General features: G+C 39.9%; 1 protein-coding gene across 1 annotated transcript in view; it reads left to right on the forward strand.

The window, feature by feature from the left end:
• drp2 (dystrophin related protein 2) overlaps window positions 1-20,036 on the forward strand; it is a 136,074-nt gene that overhangs the window by 51,337 nt on the left and 64,701 nt on the right. The window contains exon 2 of the mRNA XM_063876978.1: window positions 1,581-1,741. The gene's annotated coding sequence lies outside the window, so the exon portion shown is untranslated. The remainder of the gene's footprint in view (window positions 1-1,580; window positions 1,742-20,036) is intronic.

Consider the following 20,036-nt stretch of genomic DNA (forward strand, 5'->3'; position numbering starts at 1 on the left):
ATTTGTGTTTCAATCCAAGTTACATGTTTATGAAAAGTGACATTGGTTTTTGTTTTGGATGCTCAGTGCATTGGCTGTGTGTACCTTCTGTGCAAAGGCAAAGCAGGAAAATAAAGCTTTTTATTAGTTAACATCTTTGTTCACCTTTGTCTTCACACTTAATTAAAATTTAACAGTTTGAAATTAGGGGTTGCTTTAACAGCTTAATACATCTGACCTTTCCTTCAAATCAAATCTTTCCTCCACAGTGTGTCTTCGTTGCTCAACCTCTTCCTCTTTTACTCCCCGCTGTTTCCTTCCTCCAGGAGGTCTGGCTGCTTTTGATCATATTAATATCCTCATATTATTACATCTCATTATTTGCTGTGACCAGAAAGATTTAATTGACTGAGAATCTGGAATAACTCTTGTGCTGGATTCTGGCTTTCTGACTGTAAAATGAAAACTTGTCTTTTGAAGTTGCCGCTTTCATTTTGACAACCTCGCGGGATGTTGCATGAAAAATTTAGCATATAGAGTGCATGAACTATTCTGTCATTCAAACACATGTTAATAAACATAAAAACACACAGACCTACATTCCAGCCCTAAATGCTGTGGAAGTGTTACAGACAGGACAATAAGTGAAGAAATCTTTTTCCTCACACCAAACTATAATGTGAATTATAAATGTGACTTACTATTCTGAAAATTGTTCATCTCATTGCTTTTCTGCTGGCTGTTTGCTGCAAGCTTGGCATTAAACTTTTATATCTTTTTTGAACTGTTAGGGAGTGCTCTTTTTTGCCTGCTTTTTTGCCTGTCAACCTCTGCGCCGCTCTCTCTCTAGATTTATTGGAATTGTGACACACCTTTAAGGCAACCTGTTTGCTGACAAACCAAGCTAAAATAGCTTTCTCTTATTTTTTAAGAGCCCTCGTTTCAAAGCCCATCTTCACCGCGAACTGCCTGGTCGGGCCGCATCAAAGCGGATTAATGCTGTTATTAGTGTTGGTTAATGGCCAGGACGAGGCTTGGAATAAGAGAAAAGGCTGTTAACATTGCCATCAAACCTGAGGCCAGGATAGAGTAGCTTTGCAAAGCAGTGTTGTGCCAGAGTAGCAAAAGAAATCTCAGCGAGGAGAGGGGATACTCATTGGCATTCCTCCCACGTCGCCTCAGTCCCTGTTTCCTCCCAGCTGCCAGCACCCAGTGTCTCCACAGCCCTATATTCCAGGCCCTAGTGTGCTGTCTGTTGATAATAAACAGCCCAACAACCGGGCCAGTGACACAGAGGTTGGCTGAGTAAGAGCCCAGCCGCCCTACTCTGTCGATCCCGCTCAAAGGTTGGGCAAAACCTTTACTTAATGCTCGGTGTCACTGCGTTTAAAACCCCAGCTGTTACTGCTTTGCTCCCAGTTCTGAATGTCATTCGGCTTGTAGGAAAGGGAGGGCAGATTAAGGGACCTTGGCATTTATCCCAGTGACAATAAAGGATTATGCTCTAAAAGACAGTTGTTAAATGGCCTTTTTTTAGCCTCTTATCAAATTTACTTCAGCCCACCGCAGAGGAGTTTCTGACCCTGTCCTTTGTCTTGTAGGTTTTACCCTGTCTGAGGAGGTTGCTGCTGCTGTTACTCCACATCAAGGCCTCCACCACCCTTCCTCCCCCTCCGCCAGCGCGGGGCAGCCACAGAAGCGTTGGCCCGATTCCAGGGAGGCTCAGATCCTGCAGCCACGTCAATCACGTCTTCACCGCTGGGTAAATATAAAGCGTGCAGGCACTACTCCTGCCTTTGAATTTTTCTTCTGGGGATGAGAGGCACAGACTTCTGAGTTTATGTGCTCTTGTTTTTGGGATAGTTTTTTCAAGCTGTTTTTTATTATTTCTGGGGTCGCTCATGTGTGCATGTAAAAGAGGCATTTTCTCCAACCGAGCATGCAACACACACGCACAAACAGTGATGCCAGAGGGCTGCAGGAGGATTCTCGAGGGGTTTGATCAGAGCTGTTCTGTCTTTTGTTTCATCTTGTTTTTTAAGCCTATTGACTAGTTTGATTCTGGCTCCAGGTCCCATCTAGTGAACTGTGTCACACTTCGCAACTGCATTTCAGAGTATGGTCGCAGTGAAGCGAAGAAAAGCTGAGGATAAATCAGCGGTGTGTATGAAATGTTGTCTTGCCTGCAAAGCGTAACATTGCAGCTGAACAAGTCAGTCATACATACTGATGAGCTCTCAGGCATGCAGTGTGTAAGGAAACACGTTCCTTAACCCGGAATCATGACTTTGTGTTATGTGAAGAGAGTTGTTGTTTATTGTGTTGCAACACAGTTTTATTTACAGTTGCCGCCCACCTCCATAAACAGTGGAGGATTTAGCTGCTAAAGAGGCAGATATTTCCCTCAGGAGTGTTTTGACAGCAAAAAGTGCGAGTTGATATTGCTTTACATTCACCAATTAATCTACCACAACTACAAATGATTGCTCATGTTGTTCCACGTCTACTCGATGTGTTCGGTGCATGTGCTTGCTATCACGATCGGCATTTTGACCTGACAAAATAATATTATAGAAAACAGGACCGAAATATTTATGTTTAATTTGAAAAATGTTAGTTTCCTCATTGCTTCACATGCATTATGTTTTGTCAGCTGCAATCACTGTGTTTTCACTTCATGCTTCATGCTTTGGTTTCATTACACTGTGTTGTATTATTGTTGATTTCAATATTTTTCCATCTATGCACAAATTCAAAATGTGCATAAAAACAGGTGTGGAAATCTTGCATGTTACTCATTTCAAAGCTTTCTCCTCAGGCTAGTTTACTTTCATTTTTTTCCCCCTTCTCCATCCCCAGTTTTTCAAGCATTTCCTTCTGTGTATTTCCTGTCTCAAATAAGCCCTTAAATGACCCGGCTCACATGATATCCCTTCAGGTATATATTCCTTCCTGCATATAAATTAGGCTCACATGATCACATAGAGAGATGTAAGCCGCTACATCTGTTTGTTTTCCTCCCGCACTTCCCTTCAGCTCTGCTACGGTGCATTTCATCATTGAGTCCCCCTACGCTCTTCCTTTGTTGTGGGCCTGTTCGTGCCATGCTTCCCCGAGTTAAATAAATGGGTCCTGGGTTTCTGCCGAGTTGTCATTTAGGTGTGTTTGACCCTCTGGAGCAGATTCAATCACTGTCTCCCCACAAGTAATATCCTCCTCCTGCCCTTATCTCTGACTTCAAATTACTGAGCTCCAGCCCTGTCTTCAAATCTGAGCACCACAGAGGGAAGCAAAGGAACAAGGAGGAGGAATTCCAAGGAGGGTCATAAAAGGTAGCTGTTGGAAAGGAAAAAAACCCTGAAAATTGTGTGAGGGTACCCAGTGAGGGTGCAGCGATTCTGAGGACATAGACCTGGCTCTATGCTCTGGGCTGGCAGTGAAATTAGCTCTGCACAGTGCTCACTCAGTCTTCCAACTGGTGTCACAATTGGGAGCATAGCCTTGCTCTCGACTGCTGTTCCTAAGAGATCTGGTTTTTGAGTTGCAGCCTGTTAAAATGTTATCTCGCTTCAAGACATTTGAGAAGTGTTTACTTTACTTTGTCAGTGGGAGAGATTTCCCTTTCTGCGCGTGTTCCTCTTCTTATCTGTAGTCTGATGCATTATCGTCTGAGCTGAAGTCTGACACTTTGCATGTGCAGTCTGTAGTTTAAATGACACAAAGCAGTGCATTAACCGTACCATAGGCCTTTGCCCTAAGACGTTCATCTGCTCAACTGCTGAAATTAGCCACCCCTCATGTTGCTGCACTCCTGTGTCACAGAGCATCCCAAGCCAAGTGTTCATGGCAATGAGCTAATGTGGCAGTACCCTCACCACTGCAGTCCGTATGCTAATCATCAGAATAGCATGAACTGCAATCACCAACATGTCTCTCGAGGTTTATCCCTCCAAAGCCCATAATTCTGTCTTTACTGATTTCCACATGCTACCATATAACCTTTCCTTCACGATTTACTGCTTTACATTGTAATCCGCTAGTATTAAAGCATAAAGCCTATGACATCTGGAACTCACTAATTATATCAACATCACATTAGTGCTTTGGGTTCTTATGAAAACCTTATGGATGAACTGCAGAGCTTACTGTTCGTGTGGCTCTCTGTTAATAACGCTTGCCCTCCTGAATGTCCCTGAGTGTGAAGAGCCTCCACAGTGGCTTCTGGGAGCATCATGTTTCACATCACATTTCCACTCTCTATCTTCCCACTTCCTACTTCACTTTGCAATTCTGCCCATGTACTCCCTGGTCACAGTTTGATGTTCTTATCTGGTCTTTCATTTGAATCTGCAGCCTCCCTCTTTCATTTTCTTTCTTCCTCCCTTGTTGTCCCGTGATGAGCCGCAGGCTGCTATGCATGTGTGTGTTGTGCTCCATAGGCCTGAGGATGAACAAATGTGGCACTCCCCTATCATCTTCTCCTTCTTCACACTAGTCTCCCTTTTTGCTGTCACATCTCCCACTCCTCTTCACTCCTTTATTTCCCATTTAACTTAGCATGTATCTCTCTCTGCCCGTCGCCTCTGAGAATGATGGGTACTGCTCGGGGAATGGGGGAGGTGCAGGAACAGAATATAGCTTCTTGAGAGAATCAGCCATACTATTTGTTCTTACGATGTGTGTGTATGTGGTAGTGTGTTTTATGTAGTTGTTGATGGGTAAAAAGATGTTCATCCAAATGCCGGTGTGGGAATAAGTGAGAGGTAAGGGTGTGTTGTTTATGTTGGCTGCATCTTAATGTTCCCATTTGAGGGAATAAGAATTTATGTGCATACACGACTGTTAAGGTGTGGGTCAGTGGTGTGTGAGGATGGATTTTTGTCTCTACGTAAACATAAAGAAATTGGAAGAAACACAATAACAAAATTGGAAATACAACAATTTTTGCGGTTGATAAATTGAATAAGACAACAACAGTCAGAAAATACAACAGAACTGAAAACAGAACATCCTTTTAGATTTAGTTTCACAAATATTACAATATCAGAAGTAGTTTGGGGCATTATGTAACATTTATCAACAGTATGGCAACCCTAAGCAAAACAACAGCTAATTGTCGATATATTACTGCATGTGTGTGTGTGTGTGTGTGTGTGTGTTTGTATGCGTTTTTCAGATATCAGCCTTTTCCTGATGGGCAATATATTCTTCGAAAGCTAAACCCTACTCTGAATTGACATTGATAAAATTGAAAACACAACACTACTCTAAATGGACTTGTTCTGTCCAATTACTAAGAAAAATAGCTGTCCCTATTTCTCTCTTTGTGAAATGTTGTGGTGTTTTCTCTTTTGATTGTTGCCAATTTGTTATTATGTTCTTAACTTTTTCTATTATTATTTTTTTTCTATTTTCTTAATGTGTTTTCTACATTGTTATTTATTTTCCTCCATTAATGCAGCAACAGCCCACACTGCATGTTCATGTATATGTCTATGCACGTGTGTACATCCTGTCTGGTGTGCACCCACACAAGTTACAGCCGTGCACTTGTGTAAAATTAAATCCACGTCAGCAGGCAGCCATTCAGATAAGATTAACAGGACTTGACATTTCCTTGGTTGCAGACAGATGCTTGCTCCACTTCCCTCTGCACGTTTCCCCTCTCCCCTGTCCCCTGTCCAAATTACATTTCATCTAAGTCTGAGAATATTTTACCCTACTTACCCAGCCTGCCCACAGCAAAGACCTGTTCTCACCGTTAATATGATTTCTGGTATTGTTATTACACGGCAGTGTGATTAGGAGAGCATGAGTTAGATTAAAGGCTTGTTTTATGTCATATTGAAGCCAATTAGCTCCAAGTGCACACTTTCACCGCAGCAGACAGACCAGATAGGCTGATATTGTGTATGCAGACTATCTCAGGTCTACAGAACATTTTTATAGTGAAAGCCTAAGAGAGGGAACGTTTCCATGTCATTCTGTAAGTGCAATGTGTACCAAAAAACGTATTATATTTCCATGACGGTGGAAGAAATTAAGAATACATGTGGCTCTTATGACCTATATGTCCCAGGATATCACATGCTGCTTTGTGAATTAACTGAGTTACACCATTATCATTTCAGCATTCAGTGAAGTGTCTATCATCTATGATTTAATTTGAGAAACGGAGGCAGAAAGCACATATGTAAGTTCAAAATGAATGTGAGATTGTGCAGGCAGTATTCAAATATGTGTAATGTACCGTACAGTTAAGGAACAAGATTTATGTAAAACAGAACAGAAGATGGGACCATAATGTGGGTTAGTGAGTTACACTTAAATAGATGTGGACATCATTTATACATTAGCACAGTGGATGTAAGGGATGTCACCAAGGGCCACAGTGAGGAAATGTGAGTATTATTTATGCATAAGTACCATTATTGTGTCGGAACACCGCTCTGAAAAAAGAAGAAACATCCGTGTTAAAACAGGCGAAGTAGATGGATGTTAGATCCTGTTAAAATACTTTAAATATATTTTTTGCTTTTTACAGACTCTTTCATGTTTCACCACAATTTTCCGAAGTTGGCTAGAACGTAGCTTCTTGAAGTAAGAGTCCCTACACCTTTTCAGGTGATTTTACACCTATGAAAACATTGTTGTGAATATTATATCTTTCTGACAGTTATTCCCCCACAATCCTACACCCTTGCAAGTAAAATTATGAATGCAGGACTTTATTTTGTACTTTTTACATATATTCGCACTTCACTTCACTGATGCATTATTCCACTTCTAACCTACTCAGGTTATCGTTATCTGATGCAAAATCTAAATCATTGTTATCGCCACAGTGACAAAATCAATGATACCTTCTCATCACGTAGGAGGCAGGAAAGCAGCATTGTGCCCTGCCTTTCATGCAGGCGAAACCATTATCATGTAAAATGTGTGTAAAATATAGTTGAAGTGACTATGAGCTGGTTGTGTGTGTACGGGCTGCTGCCATGCTGATGTGTTAGCCATTAGTGAAGCTATGTAACACGAGACTCAGGGGGAAGAGTCATTGATCTTTTTGTGTATCCATGTGATTCTGCTTTTATGTGTGCTCCTATGACAGGAACATACAGTTGTTTGAACTTCTGTAGTTGCTCTGTAGATGTCAGGTGATATGTTTGTGGGTATTATTATGCATAGTAATGCACGCCTTGCTGTAAATTAGCCTGCTTTTGGCATTCTGTAGGCATTTGCACACCTTTCGTGCTAATCCTGGAGCACAGTAATTGTGAGGGTGAGGGACAGAGGATCTTTTCATTAGTACCCACTGGTTCCAATACCAGCACTGAGTTGCCCTTCATTAGGGAGAAGTTAATCCCTGCTTATGCTCTGCAGAAGTCAGCACATTCATTACTGCGTAGCCTCCGATGGAAAAGGGCGTCTTTATGAGGTGATGAGCAAAACTTTTAAGCTGGAGTTTGAAAACAAGGCTAATATATTTATAATGTGTTGCATTCCTGATTAATCTACTGTGTATATATTGCTCCTTTCTTTATGCATGCCATTTATTTCCCAAATGGTCTATCCCTAAAGCATTTTGCAGCTTGCCACTATTTTTTGAAATAATAATAATCATTGAAGGACATGTGAAGGTCATGCAAAGCCATGGATAGTGTGGTGCATAAATATACTGCAGTAAACTGTTCAAATAGAGTAACACTGAGAGCTTGAATTAAGGTGTTGAACTTTGGCTAAATATTGCATTATCATGTGACCTTGACTGATGTTATTCCAAATACTCTGTAGAAATAAAGATTTCAATTTTTCCTACCTCTATTTACTATCATTGCATGGTGCACATGTTATAAAATCCCATTCAGCATATAAACAGGAACAGAGGGGAGTTTGACAATATGCAAATAACAACTGGCAGAGTTCAGCAGTTTTGATTTCCTCTCTCTATGCAGTACGCTTGCACTGTTATTATGATATGTCACCACATTTCTGCACTTCAAAATATAAGTAACAAGCGTTTTTGTGTAATGCAGCATATGTTTTGGTTAGGATTCATTTATGTGCTTAATCAGAGGCCCCTTACAACAGATGCTAGGAGAAAGAGCTGCTCTGTTTCCCACTGACAGGCGAGGGCAGGGGTGGAAAAATATTATCAGTATCTTACTGTATATCATGTCCAGGAATCTGTATGACTCGTATCACCTCGCACAACCTTTCCTCATCACAAATAAACTTCTCGTATCTCTCGTAATACATTTATTTCCTTTACCCCAGGTATACTTCTGTAATAATGTACATGTAGACCCACTGCTGACTTGATTCCTTTAGTTGTGAGATAACAACCTTTAGCCAGACTGCTTCATAGTAAAACTAATTATTTTGTGGTCAAAAAAACCAAGATAAATTGTCTTGAGATCTTAAAAAAGCTAAAGATTAATATTTTTTTATCTTACTCAAACTGCTTTTGTAGTTTAAAATGCAGGCGTGATTGGCATACAGGAATAATTACACTTCTATAAGCAGCTTCAGGTCACTGCCCTGTGAGGAAATTAGTCATGGATTTAAGTGGTTTCAGGCTGCGGAGAAATGGCTCTGATGGCGGTGGACCTTACCCACATTATCAGGGAGTCATAAATAAAGCTGCATTCGGCTAATGACAGCTCACCTTGCCTCCCTCTTATGTCCGCTTGAACGATGGTTGCAGGCAGCTAGACAGCTGTGAAACATCACATGTAAATGTATCCATCAATTGCAGTAGCATTAGGTAACTAGCCTTGCAGGCCGCTCTTTACTTTGTCAGCAGGAAGATGTGCCGCTAGAATTTATCTGTCGTTGTGAAGGATGACAGGACACATCTGAGCGGCCGAGTGGAAATGCATATCGTGGCTCACAGGCTGCGCTGCTTTGAGAAGTTCAGTGTTCGCATGTGTAATGGCAGCAGGAGTTATGTGGCTCTGTGAAATTGAACAAACAAGTTAATAAAATCCCCCGGCTGTCCGTTACCCAGGAGTGTGCTGAGGTTGACAGGCGTGCGCTGATATGTGTGGCACAGGTTGTTATTTGTGTGGCAGACGTTTTAGACCTGCAGGCTTCAATCTGAAACACGAAGCGGTCCTTTGAAGCTATAGTTTTCACATTACTTGATGTTGATATTCATTTGTAAATGCATGCTGGTCAATTAACTCCCGGCTCGAGGCCCGATTTCACAGCTGAACTGAGTTGGACTCTGGGTTGCCATGTCACACTGGGGTCGGATGAGCAGACGCCGTGGGCGCCTTTGATTGAGAGCACTGTCACAGCACCTGCGGTCCCAGCCTCTGATGAACTCCTCTAGGGACATGAATAATGTACACAGTAGGCCTGAGTGATGGGTGGTGTAATAATGCCAAGCAGAATAGCGTGACCAGAAACCCCAGTGACGTCCAGCGTCTTAACCAGCCTGCCAACCAACACACACACACACACACACACACACACACACACACACACACACACACACACACACACACACACACACACACACACACACACACACACACACACACACACACACACACACAAAGGGGAGAGAGATGCATTTAGCTTGCAGTCTGCTACTGGGATGGTCTCTCAAGCACTGCTGTGAGAGTGAACGGTTTTGCTTTCCTTTAGCATCTGAAATTTTAATGCAAGTTAAGAAACATAGACCCGCGGCTTAGATGCATTGGATCGTACAGTTGTTGCATTTAGTAAAGTGGAACCCAAAAGCAGACTCCTGGGACGAGGCAGATTAAGTGAAACAGACGTTAGTAACATCTCAGTCTGCACTGGTAAACAAATCTAGATGAGCGTTACTCAACATATGCAACACAGGTAATGTGGTCCAAAGACCAAAGCAGACAAAAAGAGCAAAACTGTGGTTTGTGCAAAGTCTCACTGCATCTAAACATGTTCATAGCTTCCCTGAGCAGCCACACTGGATGTGAGAAGCCTGTAGGCTCAGAAAGGGCTGAGCTGCTACACATAGACTGTGTAAGGGTCAGAAAGTCTCAAAGGCATTCATGGTGTTGCACTGGGTTAAAAAGTGAAAAAGATATTGTGTTTGGAATAAGCTTGAGAGAGGTTTCCCTCAGCCGACCTTACCAATTCCAGTATTTCAATTCATCTTAAGTCTGAAAACAAAAAAATAGTCTTATTCTGGGTACACTGTGAGAGCGAGCCAGCATGCAACATATCTTCTATGAAAATGGTCTCTAGACAGGTTAGAGTTTATAATTCCTTTGCTTAATATTCTTTGTTCAATAGGTAATGGGCTAAACATTTTGATATTAGAAGCACAGGTGTGTTTGTCTCCCTGACAATGCTTCGCCAGTCACATTAAACACAGTCATTAGTTGTTGGCATTTAACTGCTAAAAGCCAGATCCTTATGTAAAACATATATTGGTGTATATTGATTGTGTGTGAACACTTAAACAACATCCACAAAAAAACAAGGCCAACAAAAAAACTGAGGCTGAGAAGAAAAATGGTTCAGGTGTCACTTTTATGACGATGTTAAAGCAATGTGACTGATAGCTCTCAGAAGAACAGTGGGAAGTTGAACACCATGAGAGATGTCCTGGTGAGATGTCTCAGGGGGAGGTGGGTGTGACATATAGATGAAGAGTTCAGAAAAAGCTCCTGTCACGCTGTGATTTCTCCAATGAAACGTTGCATGTGTCATTCCTGCCTTAACTTTTTTCCACTCATCTCCTTGATGTTTCTTTCACTGCCCCCTCTTCTTTTGCCTCACACTCCTTTAACATTTCTTTGTCTAAGTGAGTCATTTTCCTGGAAATGTGGATGTGTATCTTCAGAGAGTCGATCATCCAGTGGGGTTTGCCCTCGTTGATCACAGCTTAGCTCTCTCCTGCTCAGATCCCCATCTTTCATCGACTAGCTCCTTGTTGTTTTCCCTCTCCCCTTTCTTATCGTCTCTCCCTGTGCGCCCCATCGACACACTTTCCCTGCCTATTGTTGTCTCTCTGACAATCCATCAATTATGTGTTACGACGGTATCAGGAAGTTTACATCACCCAGAGGCTAATGGGAGTAAAAAAGAATAATAGAGGCACGGGAAAAACCCACCCTGTCCCTTGACATTTTCCACCTTCCCTGGGATTGAGTAGAAGAGTGGGAGGTAACGAGGGAGAAGAAAAAAGGAAGTGGCTCAGATTACTGGAAAAAGAGAGCAGGTTTTTTCTGTGCTGGTTGATGGGGCACCAAACACCACGCTGCATGACAGCACTGTGATCTTCAAAGCTTTTCTCCCTCCTCACTCCCTTTTCAGTCTCTTGCTCCCATGTTTCCTTGAGAGAGGGTATATATTGGGTGTCTTCAGGCATGAAGAGGTTGTAGCGCCAAAGTTTTGATCCTATCATCTTCAGGCTAAAAACTCATCATATCTTTCACTGTGTCTTTCTGCTAACGATGTCCTTTATCCTGATTTTATTTTTTCATTTTAAGATGCACTATTATGCTTTTTACATTTTTTTATTATGTTTTCCGTCTCTTGTAGAGGGTAATTTAAGTTTTTGTGCATATAAATGGTCTCCAAAGGCTAAAATCCCCAAGTTTCTCTCCAAACCGAAACTCCTCTATTGTATTTTTTTGTTTGCTTCCGTAACATCGTGACATTAATTTGTAACACTTGCGCTTGTATTGGCTAGCGTTCCAACACATTGTACATCATAGGCTAAGGGGAAGGAAATCTTGAAGTGGTTGACCAATCAAAACAGAGCCGGCCAGCTAACAAATCAGAGCAGACTGGGCTCCGGTTCCAGACAAAATGAAAGACCTATTTTTGAAAATTAAAGCATGGAAACATGTCTCAGTAGAGGCTCAAAATACAAATCAACCTGAAAATGAACATATCGTTCTCTTTACAGTTATTTAAGCATAAAATAAATAACATTAAGGTAAAACATTTCTCAGTTTTAAAGTACAGTTGTCACAATATATATCACTGTCACTATTTCACCTCTCTCCCACGGACCAATCCTAAAAACAAATCAGATATGTCGCCATATACCAGCCCGTCTTCACTTACTGCTCAATGATGGCCGGCCTGTAATAGCTGGATGTGCCGCTGTGGATAATGCTCACTTCTAAAGCAGGGCCACTGCCTCGATTTTCAGAGAGAGGGAGAGAAGAGAGGGACTTGCTTTGATGGGGTTTGGCTATTTTTGTGCTCCACAAATACCTTCCCTGTCCTGTTTTCTGCTTTTGACAATCCCCTCTATTTAATCCGGTCTGTGCTCTCGGCTGAATTTTTTCTTAAAAGACACAGCATTTCTCATTGAGGTGTCGCTCAATATTTATTTAATCAAGATGAAATATTGTTCTTGGACTGAACACAAATGTTAATTACATGCATGTGGTAATATCTTAATTCAGGATCATGACAGAGTGATAGTATTGTTTACCCTGCACGGTGCCTAAGGGAGGCCTTTCAGGATGTTTTATGAGTCTGGTTAGACACTTGATTAAGGACTTGCTTTCCACCGGGGCTCCGTCCTCGCTGAGCACAAAAAGGACACAATGAGCTTTAAGTCTTTGTTCCATTATCCTTGAGTACGGTATGTGTGGCATTTCAAATACTTATAGTACTCTCATTTAGATGAAAAGGTATGTACAATTGCATGTTTAAGCAGCATAGTCTGACAAATTACAAATATGTATTTGTTCGTTGATTATAGGACGTCTGTTTTAGTTCCACAAACCTTGACAGAAACACAGTGATGTAGCTTGGTGTTTCAATAAAAGATCCTTACAGGAAGCAGCGCCTGTGGTTTCAGCATAATGAAGGCCTTTACACACCTGGGGCGTTTTTGGATATGTGTGAAATTACTTTAAATGACAATATATTAAAATCATTTTTAACTGTTGTTTTTGTCAAAAATGTTTGTTCACAGCTCAGCGGAAATGCAACCTAATTTACTTTTGGAAAAAGGCCAATGACAACAAAAATGTCAAAAAATCCCAATATGTGGAACGGATTAGGTTGTGTCTTTATTTATAAAGATAAAGATACATTTAAGGCTTTGTAAAAAAAACATGTATTACTCCATTCAACCCATGGATGGATACACAGCATAATATATCCACTCTTACCATCTTACCTTTCAAAATAAAAGCCCAAGACATAAATATCACAGCAGGCCAGTGTTTCACTTTTTCTCACCCTTAATTTATCACCAACCTTTCATTTGTTTTTCCTCTGCAAAGCCTTTGTAAGTAGCAGCACAAGGAATGGGAGCATTCGGAGTTACACATTTTGACATCATCAATCAACCACTCTTTGCATGTTGATTAAAATACCTTGATCAAACTCCACAGAGGTTTTTCTAAAAGAATCTGTGTGCTGTGTTGCATAGCACGCAATAAGCTGCAGGGGTTTGACAGGAAAGTACCTGGATGGATGCCATGTCCCTGTGTCACTTCTCTGTCTGTGTTCGGCTGGGAATCGGACCATAATTATTTCATGAGATCTTGTCAGTGTCACCCCTGACACTTGGGGTGTGTGTTATCACTTCATGATGAGTTGGGGCAAAGTGTGTTGCTCAGAGCAACAAATGTTTATGGACAATTTTGACAAGAGACTGGTTCATCACTGTCACGCTGCAGATCAAATGTGTCGGCGTGTTATAGACTGGTGGGAGGTACAGATGAAAGCTGGCTCCCCACTGCTGCCAACCGGACTCTCTGTTTAGCAGCACTACTGATTCTTGTTGAATAACTTGTCAAAATATAGTATGAGGACGCTGATCTTGTATATAAGATATATAAATTATCGGGAGAACGTGACGCCGCAACCGTAAAGACAAAGCAGTCTATTTGACACGGTTTTCACATTATAATTATACTGTTTTGGACGAAAGGAAATATTGTTTTCTGGCATCAGTTCAACATTTTACAGGAAAAAATCTGCTTCTTGGTATGGGGGCGCACGCCGAAAGTAGCGTACTGTTACCCGGTTTAGACAAAACCCTGACATCCTTTAGATTGTCTAGATTGAAATAGAGCAAAAATGTTGAAAAATAATAACAAGCTTTATTTGTCGCAGTTTGATCTCTATTGAAAGCTGTTGTTTATTTAAAATCTAACATCACTTGTTAGTAAGACTAAGATTTGACCTTCCCACCAATAAAGTATGACGTATTAATTCCATTACAATGGTAAAATGCTCCATTCATACTGCTACATGAGTAATAAAACAACATAATATCAACAGATATAGGTGGATAAATAATATAACCGTATTGTAATGTTGTATTTTTACTTGCTGTAGTTAAATGATCTTAATACCACTTCATCCACATTATCATAGTTTTTATTATACGCTGAACATATAATTTCTAGGAAAGGATAGAAGCATGGGAAGGATTGAGATATGATCTATTTCCTCCTTTAGTGAGACCGCACACCCATCAGTGTGTGGAAAAAAGCGAATATATTTACTGCAGTTTAATGACATGGCTCTCGTATCACATTTAGGATTTTAAAAATGTTCCGCTACAGAATATTTTCAGCCTGGCATCTGACACCTGTTTGAAAATGTACTCTCTCCAGACTATTGCTGAAATAGTTAGTGCCGACCGTTGTTTATAATTTAACAGCCTTCTCTGCTTTATCATCCTTGGCCGTTATCTGAAGTCTGGCTGGATCTTAACATTATGTTCCAAACTTGTTCCAAACTCGGGTGAAATGATTCATTCAGAGTTTTTATGCGATGGTATATTCAGTTGCCTTAAATGTCAGGTCAGTTCTTTCCATCCAGCTCTCTGCCTACCCTCCTCCGCTGAGAGGACAGTTTGTTTGGGAATGTGTTTGCGAGGCCTACTCAGCTTTTTCCTTTCCAACCAGCTTTGCAATCCTGTCCCACGTGTAATGATATACTGCGAATGTTGTGCGCATCTAATACGGGATTTACCCTTCTTTAGGTATCTCTGAACTAATCAAATATGAATAGACTTTGAATTGAGGGCATAAAGAAAAGGGTAACAAGAAAAAGAGCGAGAGTATATTAATGAAGGTCTCAGAGTTCCAAAGCGGATGAGTGCTACCTGAATATTTTAAACTCTCCTCTATCATTAGCTCTTCATTAGTGCACTGAAATCCACCCTAGATTCATCTAATGGAAACAAATTATTCTCTCCTTTTCTTTTCCTCTACCTGAAATCTACTTACAACTAATCAGCTCCTTACAGGATTTTTTACTCACGTCTGACTTGCTATTTGGGTTAGGCTTTCGAATAATTAAAATGTTGATTTTCTCATTTTAAGTTAAGCTCTTGGCTCTTCCACTGATGATCCATTACTGTATAGTTTTAACCAGAGTTCTCAACTCTGTCCTGTTTTGCTAAATGTAAATTATTCTTGAAACACATTTTTTCATGAATTTATTTGTGTTCGGTGAGATGAAAACAGACATGACCCTGTTTAAACAAACAGCTGCTTTCACACTCGATTTGTGCCTGTCCCAATTACATACTTAGTCAGCCACAGAGTTTATGTCCCAGTCTTTTGTGACACAGGCAAAGCATCAATTTTGCATTTTCTATTTTGGTTGTAATGTTTGTTAAAACCGAACGTCTCTTGTGTGTTTTACGTCTCCTCCTCTGTGAGGCTCGGCGATGCTCTTTCTCTGTGAAACTGTGATTTATGCTGCAGCTCAAACGGCACACTGCAAATATACTGTGGAATTCATTGTCACCTTTTTAATGGACAGCGAGCTGTCAAACAGATTCCTGTCTGTTTGAGTCTTTATGGCTCCCTCAGCAAATATGAAGTGACAAAGGTTGACAGGCTAGTGACTGTGGACAGTTGAGCAGAGAGCCGAATGTCACACCGCTGCTTCCATTAGTGCTTTTCCCTGTTGAATTGCTGCCTTTATTATGTTCATCATTAGCACATACCGGCACTCCATGCACAGTTGCTGTGAATATTCAGTAATTATAGCTTGCTCTTCTTAAGAAAGGCTACCAAAACCTCAATAAGTGTCATTTAGAGCAGTATTTGTTTTACATAATTGCACAGTTCTGACTTGAAATTCTATGTTGTGTTACATGTCACACATTTACAGCTGTCTTCCTGTCAATCTCGCCATCTCCTGCCCTCATAAAATGTGTGTAAATGCACTAACAGGGTCAGATTAACACAATTCTAATTCTATCAAGGGTGAAAACCTTTGAGGTTATTGAAACAACCATTTAATGATAGATCATTTTGCACATCAGAAAAAGACAAAATAAAGCATTTCAAAATGAGTTAGGTTGGTTCATCATGGAGAGTTGATCACCATCCCCCATCAAACACTAACATTGTGCGGTCAACTTAGAAGTGGTTGCTATAACAACAGAATGTTCAACGTAGGTTTTTTCTTCATATCGGTCAGAAAGATTTTCAGAAAGCAAGAGTGAAAATAAGTCAGGTTAAGACCCGGTATTAGCAACTCCTGGGAAAATTCACTGAAAAAAACTATGATTTTTTTGTTAAATTGACCAAATAATTTTAGCTTTGCCTCGTGTGACAAGCATACAGTATGTGACTTGATTACCATGTGCTTAATCTGATGTGTAGAACTCAGGTTAGATGAGCCATGTAAGGACTCTGGCTTGAAAGTAAAATATGCTACAGAGTATAACCCTGCAGGGTATCATAACTCTTCTTTAAATATCAAATTACAGTAGCACAGATGATAGTTTTCAGAATTCAAGGGTCTTGACAACAATATTGAACAACATTCCCATTAACACCTTTTCAGTTCTATCTAGCACTTACTGGATGTGACAAAATGTGTTTGGATTATTTAAAAGTAAACACTTTAAAAAATGACAATTTTCAGCTGAACGATAGCTTTTAGCAAAATTAACATATACCAAACAAACTAAACTGTTTTGGAAAAATAAGCAGTGCAAATGCATCAACTGGAACCAATGTCAGATAAATGGTGCAGCCAGGTTTCACAGGGTCAGCATTACCTACCCTGTGAAAATACAATTTGAATATCTGTTTCTTATTACCTTTATTTTGTGCTTTTTATTCCCACCACCTGCTGGTATTTTAATTAATACAAACTTTAGATAAGAATGTGCACACTTTAGCTGCCTCGCTTCAGGAGAACGCCACCTGTTTTATACTTGCAGTATTTATCCTAAATGCTACACTAGGCTATAACAAAACCCTGGCTCCCTTATTGCATTAATTCTATGTTGTTGTTGGCTGCTGTGCCGTCACTAAACCAAATTACTTGTGGCATTTTATGAGGGAGGGTGGATGAATCGAAGGATGCACTGGGTTGCCCGGTTGTTACTGTATCTTGTATCACGTCAAACACAAGATACAGCTTTCTACCTTTTTTTGTTTGTAACAGGCCCAAGGGAGCTGAATCATGAAGTACTCAGCAAATAGGTCACACTTAAAATGTGCGAGGAAATCTCCCCCAAAATTGTTAAAGAAGAGTCACTCTTATTTTGTGAGCTGGATTTGAACTATAAGGAACTTTTTTTGTGTTACACTTCAGCTGACTCTGTAAATGCACTTTCTCTCAACAGAATGTTTCATCTCACAGTCTTTGCAGTGGAAGAAAACTGATCTTAATTAGCAGGGATTTCAACTGGGGTTTGCGAAATTACCTCTTTTCTGAACCAAGCGTTCCCTCTCCACACATCACTGCACGTTAGGAAGCAATGACAAGGTTGACTTTTAATCAGCGTTGCTTACCCAGTAATTGTAAAGTGGTGTGTTCAGTTCGTTCTGTTCATTTTTCTGTAATTAAGTCTCAACACTGCAGATGCATTTGTCAGTAAATGGTTTTTGAAACACAAGGGACTGTCTTTATTTATTGACTTCCAAGAGTTTTTAATTATTTTTGCACAAACAATGTAGGCGTTGCGACAATATGAACTCCTTTGAGAGGAACACTTTTATGTCTTGGCTAATCCCTAAAATGCCCTTTGATATACTTATAAAGGACTGACTAAATACTCTGTTTAAGATACAGAGAGATATGTTTAAATCCTCTTTAGTGGCATACTGCTCCGGCTCTCTGCCAGTTGTATTGTCACATACTGTTTATCCTACTCCACTGAAGAATGAAACGACTGCGTACATCTTAAACAAAACATAGCACACTAAACGCTGTCTTTAACAAGGCTTGCACTATGAAGTACCATCATACGGACTTGTTGTGTACTTCATTATAATTAATATTTTGATGTTTTTACTTGTTGAGTGTTTCTTTGATCTATTGTACTGGTCTTGTTGGTTTTATTGAAGGTGCATCCAAATAGAATATCTACTTATTAATATATAGAGGTGCATATCACCGTTTTATAACCATTAAAACCCACAGTGGAATTGGATTTCATTATTATGTTTGGGTTCTCAGTCTGAAAGCTGTTTCTCAGCCTTTTTTCAGCTCATGCATTTTTTCGTTTGCTCACTTGAGTTTGCAAAGGTTGTGCTTGAAATCATTCACCTGAGAAAAGTATTCCAATCTCTAAATTGAATCAGTTTTTACTGCTTTTGCTTAAGTAATGAGCCTACAGTTCATTTTCTGATTCTTTCGCTAGTAATTTCAAACCTTGTGGTCTAGTGTTTTTAATTTGTAACTTTAATTGGTCTCTGCTTTTTTCAGGAACCTTTTTTTTTTCCGCAAAAGAGCTATTTCGTTCTGTTTTCATGACACAGAATGAAATAACCTAAAATAATCAGTTGCCTAAAATTAGATTCTAGGCTCAAACTGTTCTCTTATTTTAACTTTGTTAAACTCGGTTCATTAGTCATTAACATAATTCAACAGATGCGTCTCAAGGTGGATATTTGCATACCACATGCTCACACACACACACACACATTTTACTACATTTTCCATTATATAAGCCGTATGTGAGATTTCATGTTTTTATTGATGTTACACAGCTGTAGATTCAATGTTCTGGCAAAAGACAGCAGGAGAGTTCAAGATGCACATGTGAAATAAATATTGAGAGCGTTCACAACGAACTCAATTGTACTGTATGCTGTCTGAGTAAATTGGACATTTCTTGACAGGGGAGCTGTTTGAAGCAGAGACCACTTAGGGCACACTGCAGCATGATCTCAATCTTATCAGGTCCTCATCAAAAAGGGAACAAATATGTGTGTGAATTAAGATTATTCTACTGTGCTTCCATAACAAATCAACTTTTTTTCCTCCAGTGAGTGGGCGACATCTTAGAAAGAACAAAGATTTGCTTTAAAGTTGGGGAAGTAATTCATGATTTCCTGGCTTATTTAAAAGACTTGTTCCTTTTTTACATATGTTGGAATACTTGCATTAGATGCAGTTCAAAGACTTGGATGGACGTGAGGCTCCTGTTTAAATCATCACTAAAAAAGAGGAGCTGTTGCATCAGAAAATATGTTATTTTGTGCTGTACAAAAAAGGTCTAGCCAGTTTGGCTGTAAAAAGTGTAAGCTAGTCTATTAAATATTTGTATATGAAACGTGCAATATGTAATCTTCTGCTTTAATCCGACTGAATGAGATGATTGGACTGATTTATTACAATCCTGCGGCAGCCTAAACATAATAAATATATATATATATGTTGTCAGAACATTCGGTGTATTGATTGCTGTGGGTTGGTAAAGAGTATTTCAACATACTGTATGTAACAAAATATTTTTCTGAATCACACGATACCTACCCTAACAGTGTTGGCCATATCATATACCTATCACCAGTGTTTCTATGCAAAGGGAGACTAAAGATAAATGGAAAGAACATTTTAAAGTTACAAGTAAAGAGCATTCAAGTCTTTTAAAGTCAGATTGCTGCACTAAAAACACACAAAACTCAAACTATATATAATAATAATGTTTTTGTCAGTCGACGCTTCACTGCTGCTCTGGAAGCACTTCAATCACCATGCAGTTGAATAAAAACCATAACCATTACTCACCTGATTCTAGAATCAACACAATGAGTCTCCTATAAAGTGCTCCCATCACACTTCCCATCTTCCTCCTCCTGCAGTAATAATATTAA

The sequence above is a fragment of the Eleginops maclovinus genome, chromosome 23, assembly GCF_036324505.1.
Source record: "Eleginops maclovinus isolate JMC-PN-2008 ecotype Puerto Natales chromosome 23, JC_Emac_rtc_rv5, whole genome shotgun sequence".
In the NCBI taxonomy this organism is placed as follows: domain Eukaryota; kingdom Metazoa; phylum Chordata; class Actinopteri; order Perciformes; family Eleginopidae; genus Eleginops; species Eleginops maclovinus.